Consider the following 18,639-nt stretch of genomic DNA (forward strand, 5'->3'; position numbering starts at 1 on the left):
CAGGGCCCCAGGGCCGGCCGGCGGCAGCATCTCCCCACACCCTACGCTTCCTCGGCCCCAGCGGCGGCTCCCCACTTCTCAGACAAAGGCACCAGCGTTCACACTCTGTTTTCGTAGGTGTCTGGAGGGGCCCCGCCCCCAGCCCACCGTCCATCTGGCAAAATTCTACTCGGCCCCTAAGGCTCCACTCAAATGTCACTTCTGCTGCTTAGTCCTTCCCGAGTCCCAGCCCCACCAGCTTCCCCTGAATCCATCACTCCCGGAGCGGAGCCTCCGGCGGGGCATTCATCAGGCAGGATCCGAGTTCGTTATTTACGCATCCGTCTCCCTTCCCTGAGTTACGAGCGCTGGAAGCCAAGTGGCCCCGTGACACTCAGGTTTATGTCCCCCGGGCCAGAGAAGCGGTTCCTCAAGTACACCACAGAGTAAGCCTGCAGGACGTGTTTATGAACCTGAACTGGGAAAACCAAGGAGCTTTTTAAGCCAAAGAGAACGAGAGGGTCGATGTCTCACTGACATCAACTGCGACCTCCAAGAGCTGAGCGCCAAAGACGGGCAGTCAAGCCGATGGAGAGACTCGTACTTGAAAGGGATCCGTCACGGCAACAGCCTGCAGCTCAAGACCGCTGTTGGAAGGACAATGAAGGAGGGCTTCTCCTTTGGAAAAAAAAAAAAAATAAGTTGAAGAAAGGAAACGCTCAATTCTATGCTTCTGAGGTTAGGGCAGACTAGCCACGTCTTTAAAAATCCATCAGTCATTTGCACCCATACTCTTTCAAGACGGAACTGAGCTGGGAGTTCGCGGTGCAACACAATGTAAACGAATCTGACTAGGCTCCAGGAGGATGCGGGTTCGATCCCTGGCTTTGCTCAGTGGGTGAAGGATCTGGCGTGGCGGTGGCTGTGGTGTAGGCTGGCAGCTATAGCTCCAATTTCGACCCCTGGCCTGGGACCCTCCATATGCTGCGGGTGGCAGTGGGGTGGGGTGGGGTGGGGGAGGGGTGAACCTCAGCAAATAAATGGAACTGAGCAAATAAATGCCACAGTACCAAATAGGTGAGATCTCTGTCTTCAAGACTTTACCAAAAAGTTTCAGAGTCCCTTTTGATGCAATAGAAATATTTCATTTTCATCCCCCACAGCAAACAAGGCGCATTATCAAATTACCCTAATACTGGGGGCAGGGGGCAGAACACCCATGTTTTTGTACAGCTGGCAACTGTACAAAGCTGAAGCCTGTTGGCGTTCACAGGGCGGGTGTTCTTATCAACTGAACAGAGGATTGAAAAAGCAGTGAATTCCAAGAAGTCGCTTTTCTTCGCATTTCAAAAAGATGTCAAAGGGACTATAGAAAATGTTTGTTTTGTCTGCAAAAAACCATCCGTGTTGAGTGTTCACAGACCACAGAGAGGCTTGCAGTTAGGACTAGGAGAAATGGTATTTCCAGGGCGTCCGTGAACTGAATCGAGTCTGCACAGCTTTGGAGCCGGCCTTGCCTGCGGATGTGAAGATGTTTGGATGGTGTGAGGAGCACAATTCCCTTCCCTACCATTTCTCGGGTAGCTTCTTCACGTGAGGACAGAGACGCACAGAGGCTCCGATTTCCGTCAGAAATAGTTTCTTTGACGTCAGGAGGTGGCCCCGAAGGCCAGTGGCAATCAGGCCGAAGGTGCTGGGGGTCTGGGAAGGGAACTGACAGGCAGGGACAGCTGGGAGGGGACAACTCCCACCGCAATTCACAGAAAGCTCCGCAGGTAGCTGCTGAGTAGGATGGAAACGGTGGACAAAGATTTCCAGTTGGGTGACTTGGAGACCCGACACGACTCGGGGAAATTTTTCACTGCCTTTCAGGAATTTTTCAAATTTCAACATTAATTCCCAATGCCAACCCCGAGGTAAAACTGCTCTGCCTCGATCAGCATCTACGGATCCACAGCTACGTGGAGCCGTATTTGCCAGACGGCTAACTCCCTGCAGTCTGGTACTCTCCCCAACTCTCTCCGCCTCCCATGCACCTACTCGCCCGTCCCCTTGCTTCCGACACACACGGGGGTCTCCTCTATGTGCCAGCATGAATCCAGGGACTTGCAAGAGAACAAGCGACAGACACCTGACCTCCGGGAGCTGGTACTCCAGGGACAATCAATGCCGAACACCACGCCTCTCGCAAAGGAAATACTCAGTTAAATTTAAAACTTGAAACCGTTCACAGAAGAACACCAACAGCCTGAGTTTGAGAAACCTCTATGAGCTGTGCAAGCCATCCAGGCAATCTAAAAGCAAGCAAGTAAGACCCAAGGCAACAATTTTTTTTTTTTTTTTTGGTTTTTTTAGGGCCGCACCCGTGGCATATGGAGGTTCCCAAGCTAGGGGTCGAATCTGAGCTACGGCTGCTAGCCTACACCGCAGCCACAGCAACGTAGGATCTGAACTGCATCTGCGACCTACACCACAGCTCACAGCAACACCATATCCTTAACCTACTGAGCAAGGACAGGGACTGAAGCCGCCACCTCATGGTTCCCAGTCAGATTCATTTCCACTGTGCCACGACGGGAACTCCCAAAGGGAACAGTTCTTTTAAGTGTGACTGTCATGGTATCTGAAAAACAGAGGGACAAAAGGGGTGATGCAGAAAAATTTGAGAATTCTGAGATGAATTAGCTGCTGGGCCAAATTTATGGTGACTGAGCGCCACCTGCTGGTGAGCAATTGAAGTTCGACTACAAAATGTTCAGCAAGGTAGTAATTTCCCCTTAGAAGCAGTTCCTTCAGTACAACCTTGAAAACACATTTCAAAACAGAAAGCGTGGACATCAACAATACGCTTCCATATTATGAGGGAGTTTCTGCTGTGCCTTTTGGACACAATTTTCAGCAACAACTGCTCTACATCTTCCACTTTAATCTTCGAGACCAAACACAGTTAAAAGGACAAAAGCAGCGAGAGCTCAAATGAGACTGACGATGTGCATTTAGGCACGAGGCATGCCCAGTGATTTCCATCTGTCTCAACCTCACTATTTCTGCCCTCCCTTTTTTTGGCAGCGCCACTGGCACGCAAAAGTTCCCAGGCCAGGGATCAACCCTGCACCACGGCAGTGACAACGCCCGATCCTTAACCTGCGGAGCCACCGGCAAACTCACATTTCCCCCTTGTTATATATTTGATTCCGTTCTCATTCATTATAAAATAAAGATAAAATGCACTACAACAACTGTGCAAATTAACACAGTTCTCTGGACAAAGATACAAGTCCAGTAAAATGAAATCATGGCAGGGAGTAAAACTCACCACGACAAAGCTTAAGCTCCACAGGGTGAAGAAGCCTATGGTAGAGGAATTTTTGTCAGCTGCAGCACCAAAATCCCAGTCTGGCATTCCAAGACTGGTGAAGGCATCACCGAATCACGTATTCACACAAAAGAGGCACACGAGCCAAGGACCGCCTGTACCAACATCATTGCCACCTCTGCCACCTCGCTTCGTACCAGTTACTCTGATTCGTAACTGAAAACTCAGATTCATGACACGGGCACCCAAGCTTTTAACTATGGCACCTGCTCCCTCAGGGGGCAGGGCTCAGCAATCTGCAGCCTCCCTCAGGTCACCTGCTGCAACCAAGGAGGCACCAATACGCCGACGGGCTTGGAAAGGACAGGTCTGGGGAGAGTTAGGGTTACAGAAAGAGGGGCACCGTGAGGACAAATCTTACTCGCTCCACAAGGGCCATCTCAAGACTCTCTCCTTCCAGGGAATTCTCACCTCCTCCCTGATGCTGCCCACCCCACCGCCCCCAACAGAGATCGTTCTTTTCTTTCCAGCTCTTAAACCATTTACAGCCCATGTCCCACAACTCAGTACTTATAAACCACCATGTCCTGTGCCTGTCTTGGGCAGGACAGGAACACATGCCACCTCTGAATCCCCCCTCGGCTAAGATCAATGACGCCAAGTCACACCGCACCTCACAGAGCCATAAATACACACCCTCACATACCCGAGTCTCATCGGAACCTCACGACGCCGGGGGGAGTCGTAACTACCGTCACCTTACAGAAAGTGAAACGGAGTCAAGATTCGGAGTGCCTGGGGCTCAGTGGTTAATGGGTCCGACTAGCATCCATGAGGACGCAGGTTCGATCCCTGGCCTCACTCAGTGGGGTAAGGATCTGGCGTTGCCCGGAGCTGTGGCATAGGTCGCCAATGTGGCTTGGAGCCCACGTTGCTACGGTGTAGGCCGGCAGCTGTAGCTCTGATTTGACCCCTAGCCTGGGAACCTCCATATGCCGCGAGTGCAGTCCTAAAAAAAAAATTCATACCCAGGTTTTCTAACCCTAAACCCTTTGTTCCTTCCATTGATTTACAGTCCTGGGCGGGCATCTACAAAGCGGAGAGCCCAGTACTCAGAGCTGGCAGGAGGGCACAGATGCGGGTCCCTGCAAGGGACCCAGGGCAGAACGTCACAACTCAGGGCAAGGCCGGGAAAAAGCCCACAGCAAAGGACGAGAAAGACGAGCTCCCGTCTCCTCCTGCCGTTAATCCACCTCGGGCACCAAGACAATCTCATCTGTGAGCCAAAAAAGGCATCCTTTCTCTGCTGACCTTGAAGAGCATGATGAAGGTCAAATAAAATAACATCAAAGTGCTTGGTAAAAAGAGAGGGAAGGAGAAAGAGAACACTCTGCTCTCTCATCAGCAAGGAAATCCTTTGTCAGTTTCTCTACAATTTTCACTTCTACAACACACACGTTGGAAAGTATTATAGAAGCTTAAAAAAAAAAAAATCAACTAACTTAACAACAGTGTGTACAGGTTTCTCCTTCCTTCTCTTTCTCCTTCCTTCTTCACAGCCTGGACTTTTCTTCCTTTTTCAATTCCCAAATGATTTAAAATTCCACTTTAAAATTAGTGCACGCAGAAGTAGGAAATCTTTTTATTTCCCACATCAAAAGTCACAACGATACCGCCAGTTAAGGACTGCAGTTCAGGACAAGGTACCGTTTTTCACCATGTGTGAAAACCCAACCAGTGTGTGCAGGGAAGTAGGCTCTTCCATGTACTGTCAGAAGAAGCGCAAAGCACCACAACGTTTAAAAAGCAGACATGGCAGTACCTGTGCCTTCTGGCCATCCATGCTTTTTGTCCCTGTAACTCCACTTAGGGCTGCTATCCTATTGAAGTAGAAATCTTTTTTTTTTTTTTTTGGATGGCTACACCCACAGCATATGAAAATTCCCTGGCCAGGGACTGAACCTGAGCCCCAGCTGTGGCAACACCAGATGCTTTAACCCACCGTACCAAGCCAGGGATCAAACTCACGTCTCCGCAGTGACCTGAGCCACTGAAATCAACTTCTTAACCCACTGCGCCACAGCAGGAACTCTAGAAGCCACATTCTTGATGGATATTTACTGCAGTATTGTTTGCAATGGCAAAAAACTAAACCATCCAGTATCTACCCATGGCGGGGGGGGGGGGGTTGATTGGAAAAACATTGCTGGTTTCTACTGGGGGAAAATACAGTTATTGAAAAGAATTTTGTGAGATCTACTGATTTGGAGGAACACCCAAATTTAAATGAAAAAGGAGTAAATTATAGAGTATTATGTATAGTAAAATTTTTTTTCATAAAAAAGCAGGAACACTCCTATTTCACATAACTATATTTGTAAACACTTGTCCCAGCACAGATAAATGTGGGGAGCTAAGCACAGGGCACGTCAGGAGAATGGCACGGGGCATGGGGGCATGGGGGCATGCGAGGGTATTAACTTTGGCTCAGACCTCAGTGTGGTTTCACTTGCCATACTCAACATGTCTCATTTTGATTATCTGTTTTAAATCTAATTAAATATCAGTCATTTCCCCATAGGGAGAGGGAATGGGGGCGGGGGCAGATAAGGCAGCAAAGACCCACAAAAGTAAAGACACCTGAAGTGGAGACTCTTGGACATATTTTAAGCATTACTTTTCTTTCAAAGTGAACAATGGGAAGCAAAACTAAAATCAAGAAATGCTCAGAAAACCAAAAAGAGAATTAGCATATGATCCAGCAATCCCACTCCTGGGCATATATCCAGACAAAACTGTAATTTAAAAAGAGAATGCACCCCTATGCTCACAGCAGCACTATTCACAATAGCCAAGACATGGAAACTACCTAAATGTCCATCAGTAGAAGAACAGACAAAAAAGATTTGGTCCATTCATACAACGGAATACTACTTCGCCATGAAAAAGGAAAGGCCATTTGAGACAACGTGGATAGACTTAGAGATTATACTAAGTGAAGCCAGAAAAAGACAGACAAATATCTTATCACTGATATGTGGAATCTAAAATCCGGCACAAATGAATCTATCTACAAAACAGAAACAGACTCACAGACCAGAGAACAGACTTGGGGTTGCCAAGGGGGAGGAAGTGAGGAAAGACTGGGAGTTGAGGGTTAGGAGACGCCAACTATTCCATTTAGAATGGATAAGCGAGGAGGTCCTATTGTAAAAAAAAGTAAATTATTAAAAAAAGAGCTGAGGAGTTCCCGTCGTGGCACAGTGGTTAACGAATCTGACTAGGAACCATGAGGTTGCGGGTTCGATCCCTGCCATTGCTCAGTGGGTTAAGGATCTGGCGTTGCCGTGAGCTGAGGTGTAGGTCGCAGAAGCGGCTCGGATCCTGCGTTGCGGTGGCTCTGGCGTAGGCTGGTGGCTACAGCTCCGATTTGACCCCTAGCCTGGGAACCTCCATACGCCACAGGAGCGGCCCAGGAAATGGCAAAAAGACAAAAAAGAGCTGAGACCAGACATCTTTTTCCAGGGGGAAAAGTAATGGAAGAGAAAGATGTGACAGGCAAAAGCAAGGCAGGACGACAAAAGATGGGGAAAGAAACAAGAAATAGACAGCTCAGGGTGGGATGGGGCGGAAGCCGACGGAGAGGCGTGGAGGAGGAGCTGAAACGCAATGATCGGGTTTGCAGCGACACAGAGGAACAGGATAGGATCAGAGAGAAAGAAAAGCATGCAATTCCTCATCCAGAGGGGGCAGTCCTCACCGTCTCAACCCTCCCTCCTCACTTTCTGGGGGGGGGACCCTAACTTCCCCAAATCTAGAAACTGGGACGGTCCACGCAGTCTCCCCTTCTGGTGGTCTGTTCAGGACATAGCTGCGTGTGTGTGCGTGTGCATCCACACACACCTATGTACCTGCGTGTGGATGGCTATGTGTCTAGGTGTACACATGTGTGCATACTTATATATAAAAGCATACATGCTTATATACACACCGTTACAGATTACACAGAGAAAGCAGACCGCAGTATACAGCTGTGGTCTGGGCCACAGATGCAGCTCAGATTCGATTCCTTGCCTGGAAACTTGCATATACCACAGGTACAGCTGAAAAAGGGGGAAAAAAAAAAAATCCATGTATGTGTGACACACATACGCATAGTCTATGTGCATAGCACACATATACACATATTTATAAATACACGTGTGCATATACAAGTGTATGCCTGTATACATGTGTACTAAGGTATTTGAAAATTCAAGTAGAACATATGAACAACAACAACAAAGTGCAGAGCTCAAAGATAACTCACAAAGTGAACACCGCCAGGGCAGGAACCCGGGACCCTCCCCACGCCCCGTCCTAGTCCCTTCTTCCTCCAAAGGGAGCCACTTCTGTGACTCCCTAACACCATATGCAAGGCCTGCCTTTACGGGGGGGATCACCCAGGACACCCCCTTCTGTCTGGCTTGGGTCCCCCGTGTTCTGTGCGATGCGCCCTGGGTGTGGGAGGCTGGAGGGCGCTCCCTCATTAGCTGCGTAGCATCCCTGCATGGACGCACCATCGTGGACTCACCCCTACAGGGTGGACATTCCATGGGAAGTTTCCGGTCGGACTATTCAGAAGGATGCTGTAAGCAGGGCCGTGCCTCTAGGACAGTTTGGCTTGAAGAGACGGTTTTTCAGAGCCGTGTGCCGACAGCCTGGCCTGCAGGATGTGAGACCTCCAGCGGCTCCAGCCCTAGCAGCAGGGACGTGTCATTTTCATGTCAGCCAGTCTGGCGGGTGTGAGGGTGTGACAGCATGATTTGAGTCCGCAATTTCCTGATGCTGAGGAAGCCGAGCACCTTTTCAGACGTCCATCGGCCACGAGACATCCTCTCCCAAGTACAATGTCAACTCTGCCGCCTCTTTTTCTCTAAGGAGCTGTCTGCCTTCTTGATTTACGGAGATCTTTATAAACTCCGGATACAACTTTCGTGTCAGCAAGACTCACGGCAGATCTAGAGTCCCCTTCTGCGGCTTGGCATGCTCTCTCTGTGCTATCTTTCAATACCCAGAATTTCTTATTTTCATAAAACCCAACTTGCCACGTGGTCCATGTTCCGCCTTTGTGTGTCCTGTCTAAGAAGGCTTTTTCCATTCCCAAGGGCATAAAGACATCTTCCCACGTTTTCTTTTAGAAGCTTTCTTACTGTACCTTTCACATGTAGGTCTAGAATCCTTTTGAGGTTGCTTTTCATGGAGGGCGGACAGCAGAGGCTAAGATTTGTTTTTTTTTTTTTTCCATTGGGGCTTTCAGCTGACCCAACACTATTTGCTGAAAACATCACCTGTGCTCCACTGCACCGCAGTGACACCTCTGTCGTAAATCAAGTGGCAATACGGGTGTGGGACAGTTACTGGACTCTCTAGCGTGACCCCCTGGTTTCTCTGCCTGTCCTTGTACCAACACCACACTGTGGCTTTATGCTAAGTGTTGAGAATGGATCGTGAGAACGTCCACCTCCGTTCTTCCAAATTCTGCTCTTCAAATTGCCACATCAAACTTTCTTTTTCCTTTTTTTCAGGCTGCACCTGCGGCATATGGAAGTTCCCCAGCTAGGGGTTGAGTCAGAGCTGCAGTTGCTGGCCTACGCCACAGCCACACGGGATCTGAGCCACATCTGCAACCTACACCAAAGCTTGTGGCAACACCAGATCCCTGAGCCAGGCCGGGGGTCAAACCCACGTCCCTGGGGACATTCTTGGGTTCTTAACCCGCTGAGCCACAACAGGAACCCCATTTTAAATTTATATTTAAGATCCCCCCCCCCCAAAGCAAGTTTCCTACTCATTCCCATTAACCACTGGAATATCCCTCAGCATCACCATTTGGGCCTGACGCCATCAACTCAACTCTTTCGGAAAAGAAGTCCTAAGAAATCCTTTGCCACATGACATACCAAGTCTTCTCCCCAAGAAAACATGATTCCCATATATTCTGCATGGCCAGCATTAGACCGGTAAGGAACACGGGCCAAAAAAAATGGACTAAGGCAACACATATTCCAGATTTTTCACACTGGTCCGTCTTCCAAATACTCCCTCTTGTCATGCCGAGTTTCAGCCCATGCAGCACATTGACCGATGACACCTCCCCAGAACATGGAGCCCAAGTCAGAAGCTATCCTCTCCCCCAAATGCACTGGCGAGGGACACAAGATGCGCAGGATGACCTGTCTGCAGAGGACAAGCCAGGCTAGGAAGCTGATCGACGTGTGGTTCTTACGCCTGGGGTGTGCTTTGAAAAGCACTCCTCAGCCTCTCCAGGAAGGCAGCCAAGGGTCAACAGCCCAGCGTCTTCAAAAAGTGAACGGGAGACTTAAAGCAATTCTCTAAGTTCCACTTGGACCTAAATAAAACCACCCAGAAGGCCAGTGAGCTCCCACGTCCCCAGGATTTCAAGAACAGAGGACAGAGCAGTGAGGAACCTTGAGTCTCTGGTGTCAGAAGAGAAGTCCAGGTGAAGAGTCACTGTCGCCAAGGTGATGCAGTGAAGACTGGATCCACTACCCCACCCCACACTGTCACGCCCCTTCTCCCTTGTCAGCACAACTCGATTTTGCTTCAAGGTCCCGCTGCTCAGGGAACATAAGCCTGTCCTCAGTTTCTGTTCCGGGAGGTATCTTACCCTGAGTAAGCCAGCACCGACGGTCAGGGCAACTGCAGTCCCTCATGGGTTTTGGTACACCATGGCATGCGGTAACAATCCAAGCCTATTTCTATTTTGAGCCACAATTTACCGTGAAAGGTTCCAGGAGGGGTTTCTTTCCTCTTAGGAAACAAGTAACTCAAAAACACAGAAAAACTGGAGTTCCCGTCATGGCTCAGTGGTTAATGAATCCGACTGGGAACCATGAGGTTGCAGGTTCAATGCCTGGCCTCTCTCAGTGGGTTAAGGGTCAGGTGTTGCCATGAGCTGTGGTGTAGGTCACAGATGCAGCTCGGATCTGGTGTGGCTGTGGCTGAGGCCAGCAGCTGTAGCTCCGATTGGCCCCCTAGCCTGAGAACCTCCATATGCTGCAGGTGCAGCCCTAAAAAGACAAAAAAAAAAAAAAAAAAAAAAAAACCAGAAAAACTACTAAGGAGAATCAGAGAATTCAGAAAGTGTTTACATATAATGATGGCAGACATGAGATGTCTACAGTTCTCATGTAAATAATCAAAAAGCATGATGAAACGAAAAACCAAATTTAAAACCACCACCAATTCTCGTCGGGGCGCAGTGGAAACAAATCCGACTAGGAACCATGAGGTTGCAGGTTCCATCCCTGGCCTCGCTCAGTGGGTTAAGGATCCGACGTTGCCATGAGCTGTGGTGTAGGTCGCAGACGTGGCTGGGATCTGGCGTTGCTGTGGCTGTGGTGTAGGCCGGCAGCTACAGCTCAGGATCTGACCCCTAGCCTGGGAACCTCCATATGCCACGGGTGGGGCCCTCAAAAAGACAAAAGACAATAATAATAATAAAAATGTAGTCAGTCACGAAAATAGTCAAGCAGGGGGGAAGTGGGAGCCATACTCCTCACCAAACTAAATGCCCAGTGAATCAAATATTTAACAAACATTAAACAAACTTAACAAGAATTGAGCAAATATTATAACTGCCTTCATAGAGGAGACTGGAATAGGATCCGCAAGTTCAATAACACGCTCTCAATAACTCTATAGAAACAGACACTCGCTTCAACTGCCAGCACCAGTCCAAACCGCTTTCATGAAAACTAGTAAATGCCCATAGCCTTTGACCCAGCCATCCTTCTAAGAATTTACCTACGGGTGGACTTTTACACATAGGAAACCCCTTACATGTGAGGTTCTTCACTCTATGTTCTCCTAATAGAAAAAGATACATGTATTAAATATGGACACAGATGCAGCGTAACAGAGTGGAAAACAATACACCAAGTAACACGGTAGCGGTAGCACACACAATGAAACATGCTAAGGCTCTAGAAACTCAAGACAAAACCTCACGTGGTTTGCGAAGATCTCCAACACGTTCAGATGACAAAAGAAGGTTGTGGCATGATGTGTGTCACACACTACCATTTGCGTTAAAAAGGGAGGGAAATAAAAAAACATGTGCCTACTTGCTGGCATGTACCCAAGAGAACCCTGGAGGGAGGGACCCAGCGGGAGGAAAGCTCGTCACTGAACACCGTTCAGCGCTTTTAACGTGTCGCAGCCATGTGGTGAAGACATTACTTCTGCTGACAGTATTATTATTTATCGCCTCCTGCTGTTTGGAGGGTGTTTGGGAACTGTCTGCGGGTATTCTCAACCACGAGGCACAGGGGAAACTTGTGACATCACTGGCTGAAGAATTAACCATCCCTCTCCGTTCTCGACTTGGAGCTTCTTACGTGGAGGTACCTTTCCTCATGTGAGCGGTTTACCTGTTCCCTGCAGCTCAGGGTGTCCTAACTGCTGTACAGGTGGGTCAGCTAAACCAGGCACCCCCTCGGTTAAGAATAACCTCTGTCTTCCTCTAGACCTGTGAGGGGCTTTACTGGGTCGTCGTCCTCTGACGGCTGCAGACACAACCTCCTTGCTCGTCTGCATTGTACACACCTAAGTGTGTCGACATTTCCCTCGCCTGACTGGACTCAGAATGAGCATCCCAGGAGGAGAACAAACCCCACCAGGATCACCTCTCAGCCCATCTCCTGTGCCTCTGTTAACTTCAGGTTCTAATCTCTGCTAAGCAAGGTAGGCCGACTATGGACCAAAGTTACTCCCCTTTCCAACGAACTACCCAAGATAATCAGTGAGGCAGAGACAAAGCTGTGTGTTGCACGAAGTCCCATTTCATTTTTCTCTTCCTGAGCACAAAGACTACATTTCCCAGTCTTCCCTTGCAGTTAGGTTGGAGCCATGTGACTGGCTACAGCCAATGGGCTGTTATCTATGAAATTGCCAGGTGACCGCATATAAGAGAGGTGCCAGACCTCCACACTCCCTCTCTTCTCTGACCATGGAAACCTTGTGTCGAGATTGCACAGCCGTAAGATGGGAAAACCTGAGTCATTATTTGAAGGGAACTGTCCCAGAGAACCACCAGACTTTCCACGAGGCAGGCAAAAAAAAATTTAAGTGGTAAACCCCTAAGGGTCCCAGGTTTGTTTAGTTATCAGGACCTGATCACATTCTGACTCAGTCAACTTTTGAATCAATCAAAATATGCTGAGTGCTTCCTATATACCAAATTCTCCTAGGTGTTAAAAGCTAGAAGGGGAAAAAAATTTTTTTTCATTCAGTGAACAGTATCTATTAAGCATTGTGTCAGGTTTTGGTCCCTATCCTCAAGGTACTTAAAATTTAGATGGAGAGACAACACTTTCAGAACAAATATTAAACTATGTGGCCTCCCTAGCTCCATCAGCTCCCTACGACTATTCTCTCAGAGCACCACAGGTTTTTCTTATCTGGATGAATCTTTAATTCATGTCTGTCTCTCTCTCTCTGAATGATAAAGAGCTCAAATGGAAAAACTAGATTTTTTTGTTGTTGGTTGTTGTTGTTTGTCACCATACTCCCATTACCAGTGCTTGGCGCACAGAATCTGTCAAAAGAAACATTCCATTTGCTACATTTTTTGGATTAATGGTATTTCATTACCAGAAATTTAACATTCTTGACTACATTCAGTACCACCTTGGTTCCACTATCTTTGGGCTCAATGAGAGAGAGAGAGAAAAGCTCCCTTTACTGATTTCAGAGCATCCTTTGCCCATGAGGTGACCCAGAGCGTGAGTGTAGTTCTGGGAACAGAAGTAAAAAAGTAATGGCTGAGCGCACGTCTATGCTCCTCAGGCACCTTCTACTTGGGCAAGAGTCGTTTTATCACATCAAGCAACATCAAGTATAAACTAATTTTTCTTAGGAAATCCCAGGACCAGCAGATAAAAAAAATCACCCTTTGTAGACATCATCCTTCTTATAAACCAAGCTGTAAACTGAAAACAAGCATTGGAGGAACTGAAATGGTGGCACAGGGGCAATACTTTTTTTAATGGACTCCTCAGTGTAAATTTTTCCTCTGCCTTGTTTGGCTGCCAACAACGAGCTGCAAGACATCAATTCCAGGTATCACATTTTATTTTTGAGCTGCTCAAAGAAAACTTATCTCAAGTTAAATGGAAAAAGCACATCCCCTAAGAAAATGGGCGCATCGCCTTCTTTTGATCTGAGCAGTTGTTCTGCTTGGAAATACAGCTTTGCTCACACACAACCACCACCTCGGCCTCTCAATCACTTCCTATGTCCTACAATCCTCAATATAGTGGGTGGTGTGAAGATTAAAGCTTAGCCAATTAGCCACCCACGACAGCCAAGTTAATCACATAATCTTGGAGACGGTCACAGAGCAGTGAGGATGCAATGACTTTTTTCTCTTTTTCTCCTCTTTACGAAGATTTAACTAATTGTGACTTAGCAACGCTCTCAAATCTCAAGAGCAGTAGGGCTTGACATCAGAAGCTGTGTCACTGCTTTTCTAAGTTACCGCTTATCTTTTAAGAGACATTGTTCCCAGATTTCTCTAACGAGTTTCCAAATGCCCTCAATTAGTCAACCATGGCTCATTCAGACCCAGGTCTCCCAGCAAGGCTTGCTGCTTTGCAAGAATCATCCGTAATCCGTGAGGTGCCACTCCCGTGTCCTCACATGACAGCTCCACATTCAATGACGGGACAGCCACGCTCAGGTCTGCTTAAAGGAACCGCTAATCCAAACTGAGGTCTGACAATACTTTCCTCTCCTTAATAAGGCCGCATACGAGGGGGAAGCAAAAACAGGAGGACAGGGAGGGGCGGCAGGATGCGAGGGAAGGAGGGATGGGCAAGAGAGACAGAGACAGAGCAAAATCCGGGGCAGAGAAGAGAGGTGGAGGAGGACATGGAGGACACGGGAATGGAGAGCAGAGTGCTCGGAGAACGGAGGTGCCATAGGGCGACCTGGTGGGTCAACGGGTCTTGCGGTGCTGCTGCCGGTTATCACTGGGCTTCGAACTGCTGAGCCACAGATCAAGCCCAGTCCTCCCGCAGTGAGGGAGGTGTTTCTGTGGGTGGTGACCTAAGGGAAAGACTGTGCCCCCCCAGCCCTGGTCCCCTCCCCAGTGACAAGGTAACCCACGTTGGTATCAAGAATGACAGAAGCTGACAAAAGTGCTGGAGGAATCCAGAGATGAGAGAGGCCAACACAAGTGCCAGAGGAGCCCAGGATGAGCAACTGACCAACGGAGGCCAGGAGAAGTCGCGGGCTATGAGCTACCAGCGGGCGGGGAGGGAAGGAGGCTTCTCCAAAGACAGACCTGGATGGTCCCTCCTGGGGGTCTCAGAAATGACTGAGCAGCCTGGCATCAGGAGGGCGACGGCTCACCATGGACCCCAGCTGGTCATGCGTCTACGACTGAATGCAGGTCCTTAGGAGGCCAGGCCAAGCCCCAGAGTTACCAGGGAATGGGAAGCAGGAGATGGAAGCGGGGGGACCTCCAGGGTGGGGTTCGTGAGAACAAAGGCAAAAGGAATTGGACATGGGCAGGCGAGTGAAACCCAAGCCTGGAAACTGACCTCAGCTCTCAGCCCGTCTCGTCTGGCCAACTACCCGACCTCACCCGTGTTCACGCTTGCCGCCCACCTCCCTGCAGAGCTGGGGTCGGGCCATGCCACCTGCGTGTTCAGTTCACGGCCCTTGAGATTTCCCGGGGACTCTTCCGCATATTTTACAATGGTTGTCCCTAGTACGCACTTCATATATATGTTTTGTTTGTTTTGGCTGCCCTCAGGCATAAGGAGTTCCTGGGGCCAGGGATCAGCTCAGAGCCACACTTGCAACCTATGCTGCAGCTGCGGCAACTCTAGATCCTTAACCCACGCTGCTGGGCTGGGGATCGAACCTGCGTCCCAGGGCTGCAGAGACGCCACCGATCCCGACGCGTCACAGCGGGAACTCCTGCTTTTCCTTAATGATCAGATTCTCCTGGAATGTCTCGGGGACTTGCACTTTTTTGGACAGTTATGGACTGAACTGTGTCCCCACAAAAACTCATTTGGCAAAATCTTAACCCCCAAGTAATTCAGAATGAAAGGGGATTTGGAGAGGATTCTTTAGAGAGGCAGTTAAACCAAGGTCAGGAGCGTGGCCCTAGTTCAATGACATCTTTCTGTGAAAATGAAGTGCGGACACAGACAAACGACAGAGGAGAGACAGGGAGGAGACGGCTGTTGACATGCCAAGGCCAAGAGGCCTGGAACAGGTCCTTCTGTCCAGGATCCTGTTGTCCTCAGAAGGGACCAACTCCGATGCCAACCCCTCAATCCCGGCCCTCCAGCCTCCCGAACTGTAAGAAAATACATTTCTGTTGTCCAAGCCACCCAGTCTGTGGGACTGTGACAGTAGCTCTAGCGCACTGATCCAGAAGGTACACACAGACACGGGTCCAGGGAAGTCTGAGCCATCCCGGCCACCGAGCAATCACCAGGGATCCACCTTCCAGGCCGCCTACCGTTCGCTTTCTTCTGTTCGTCTACGACTGACGGGCCGTCTTTACAGGGAGCAACATCTAAAGGTCACACTGGTTTCTCGCCCTTGGCCAGACACCTGCTGCCTGGAACGGGCTGTCACGGCCTGTTCTCTCCATATTAGTTCTTCCGATCACTCCTTGGGAGTCATGACTCTATAGTGCTTATGTACTTGTAAGGACAACTCCCTGGAAGAATATTCTGGACTACCTTAGACTTCTGTGCCTGAACGAAAACGATTGAGCCATATATATGGTCCCTGCGCAGTTTCACCTCGAGAGCATGTGTGAATAAGCCCGGCTGGTTAGCAGCATGATTTCAGACCCTCGGGACTCCGTTATCTCTGCTTCACAGCCTCCCCCATCACCAATAAGGAACACCCGCAGGCCCACCATGCAGATCAGCCTTCCATTAAACCCACGAGGAGCAGGGGGCGTCTCCGGGATAGGACCTTCAGAGGAAACACCTGTGCGGCTAACCGGCCACATTCCCGAAAGTTCTCCCACCACCACCACTTAATTTTTTTTTTTTTTTTTTTTTAAATTGAAGGAGGCTTCAGCACGTCGTTGCCAGCCATGGATTCCATTGCTAGAATACACGTGCAGCTGTCTGCTATCAGGACAACACGCAGCAAGCTGGCACGGAGGAAAGGCACACAGGACGAGGGCTGAGAGGCGAGAACCAGAAGGTAGAGGGTCAGGGAAGCCAGGTCCCCCTTGAGCACTCAGGGGGACGGGTGGGGGGGTCCCCAGCAAACAAAGGGGGCAACAGGAGCTCCCTCCCAGCCTGAAGGACACCTTGCCTCAGGAAAGGCTTTAGAGTTTACCCAGCCCCTCGGGTAACCATCAGCTCACAGGGTTCAAACAATGAACAAGAGGCAGAAGACAGGCCCCCATTTGAAGGGCCATGGGTTTTGAAGCCCAGAGGGTAGACTAGGAAGCAACAGAGCCGTGTTCTTCTAACTGCTGGTTCTGCTCTTCTTACAGCTCAATAATTAGGAGGTCACATCTCACAATAAATATAATCAACAGCCATTTAAAAAAAGTTCACAACTATAGACACACAGCTGCAGAGAAATCCCAAGGCTGAGATGGACCAGCCTTACCATCTTGGGTGAGTTCCTGGACCCTGTGAGCCTCAGTTTCTCTTGTGTAAAAGGGGAGGTGATAAAGCTTTCCTGAGCCCAGGAAACCCGAGCGAAGAGAGCCTGGCACGTAGAAAACATGCAGCAGATGGAAGCTATGAGCTCTCATCACTCGGACCCTGTGACGGAAAGCAGTGGTTTTAACCTCACCACCTGTCAGAACCACCCAAGGAGGGGTCCCTGCCCCGTGCTGCCCATGTCAGGGCTACCCGAGAGCCTCTTGGGTGCTTCTGATGCAGACTGCCACAATGAAGTGATGCAAGACAGAATTTCGCAAGCTCTAAGGATCCTGTTAGAAGTCAGATTTGATTCACGTGGGCTGGGGTCTAAGACCACATTTTTTTTAAAAAGGTTTTGTTGAAGGACAGTTGATTTACCGCACTGTGTTAATTTCTGCTGCACAGCAAAATGATTCCGTTACACAACTATCTTCATATTCTTTTCCATTATAGTTTATCACAGGATATCGAATAAAGTTCCCTGTGCTCTATTATATAGCAGGACCTTGTTTAGCCAGCCTACACATCAGAGTTTGCATCTGCTCAGCCCGGACTCCTACCCAGCCCTCCCCCACCTGCGCTCCACCTTGGCAGCCACCAGTCTGTCGACAACACCTTTCTAGCATGTTCCCAAAGTGCCACTGACCCTGCTCGGGAACGAACTGTGCTTTAAACAGCAAAGAAACAGATTCTCATAGGAGAGAGGGGTGACCAGAAGAACTGGGGTGACAAGTGAGAGGATACCCAAAAGCCACCCCCCCCGCCCCGGCCCCGCCAAGTCCTAATGCCCAGGTTGGCCCCTTCAATGTCATTAAACCACGAGGAGCAGCAGAACCGGACACACAAGAGGCTCTGGAACATCACTGTCCCTCCTGGTCAGAACGGCCACCCCCACGCCAACGTGGGAGGATGTCCAGGCTTCCCCCTCTGCCACCGGCACCTGTGTGGCCCCCCTCCCCACCCCCAACTCTACCTTTGCTCCATTTCTGGATTTCAAAGCAAAGGCTCTCCCCAACAGATGGTACCCTCTCCTCCCCCTGGGTCCCCCTGTTCTTTTTCACCAGCCCCGCACCTCCGCCTTCATCCTCCGCCTCGATTCCCGCCTCGGCCGGGCTGCATCCACCAGAGGAGCGCTGGGCACCACCACGGCTCAGCCCTCTGGAGGCCCCGGCGTCCTTACCCATCCCGCCCGGACACAACCAGCCCCTCCGTGCCGGACCCCCGGCTTTTCTCTCTCCACAGAAACAACTCAGGATTCCATCCGGCTTCCCGAAGGCCATCAGCTCCTCCTACACACCTTGGATCACACGCTCCTGAGAAGACCGGAACCCACAGGAAGCTGCTCCCATCAGCTCGCCCTGGCGCAGTGGTTTTCAAGCCTGCGCATCCCAGGATCACGACCCCCTCTGGGACCACGCCCCCCCGCCCCGCCCCTGGGTTTAATTGCCTCGGGCAGAGCCTGGGTGAAAAACACCGAGGCCCTTGGGAAACCCTATTATTCCTAAGCAGGGGCCAGCAATCAGGAAGGAGCTGCTGCCCATAATGAAGGCAGCATCTCTTGTGGGGAAGGCGGGGCGGGGCGGGGCGGGGGGGGGGGAACACAGGTTTCTCTCATCTCTTTTGGGATGGCTCCCACCATGA

The 18,639-nt window shown here is 49.8% G+C and overlaps 1 long non-coding RNA gene across 15 annotated transcripts in view; it reads right to left on the reverse strand.

The window, feature by feature from the left end:
- The window catches only part of STX8, a 247,681-nt gene that overhangs the window by 203,322 nt on the left and 25,720 nt on the right, over positions 1-18,639 (reverse strand). The window lies entirely within an intron of this gene.

The sequence above is a fragment of the Sus scrofa genome, chromosome 12 (assembly GCF_000003025.6).
Source record: "Sus scrofa isolate TJ Tabasco breed Duroc chromosome 12, Sscrofa11.1, whole genome shotgun sequence".
In the NCBI taxonomy this organism is placed as follows: Eukaryota; Metazoa; Chordata; class Mammalia; order Artiodactyla; family Suidae; genus Sus; species Sus scrofa.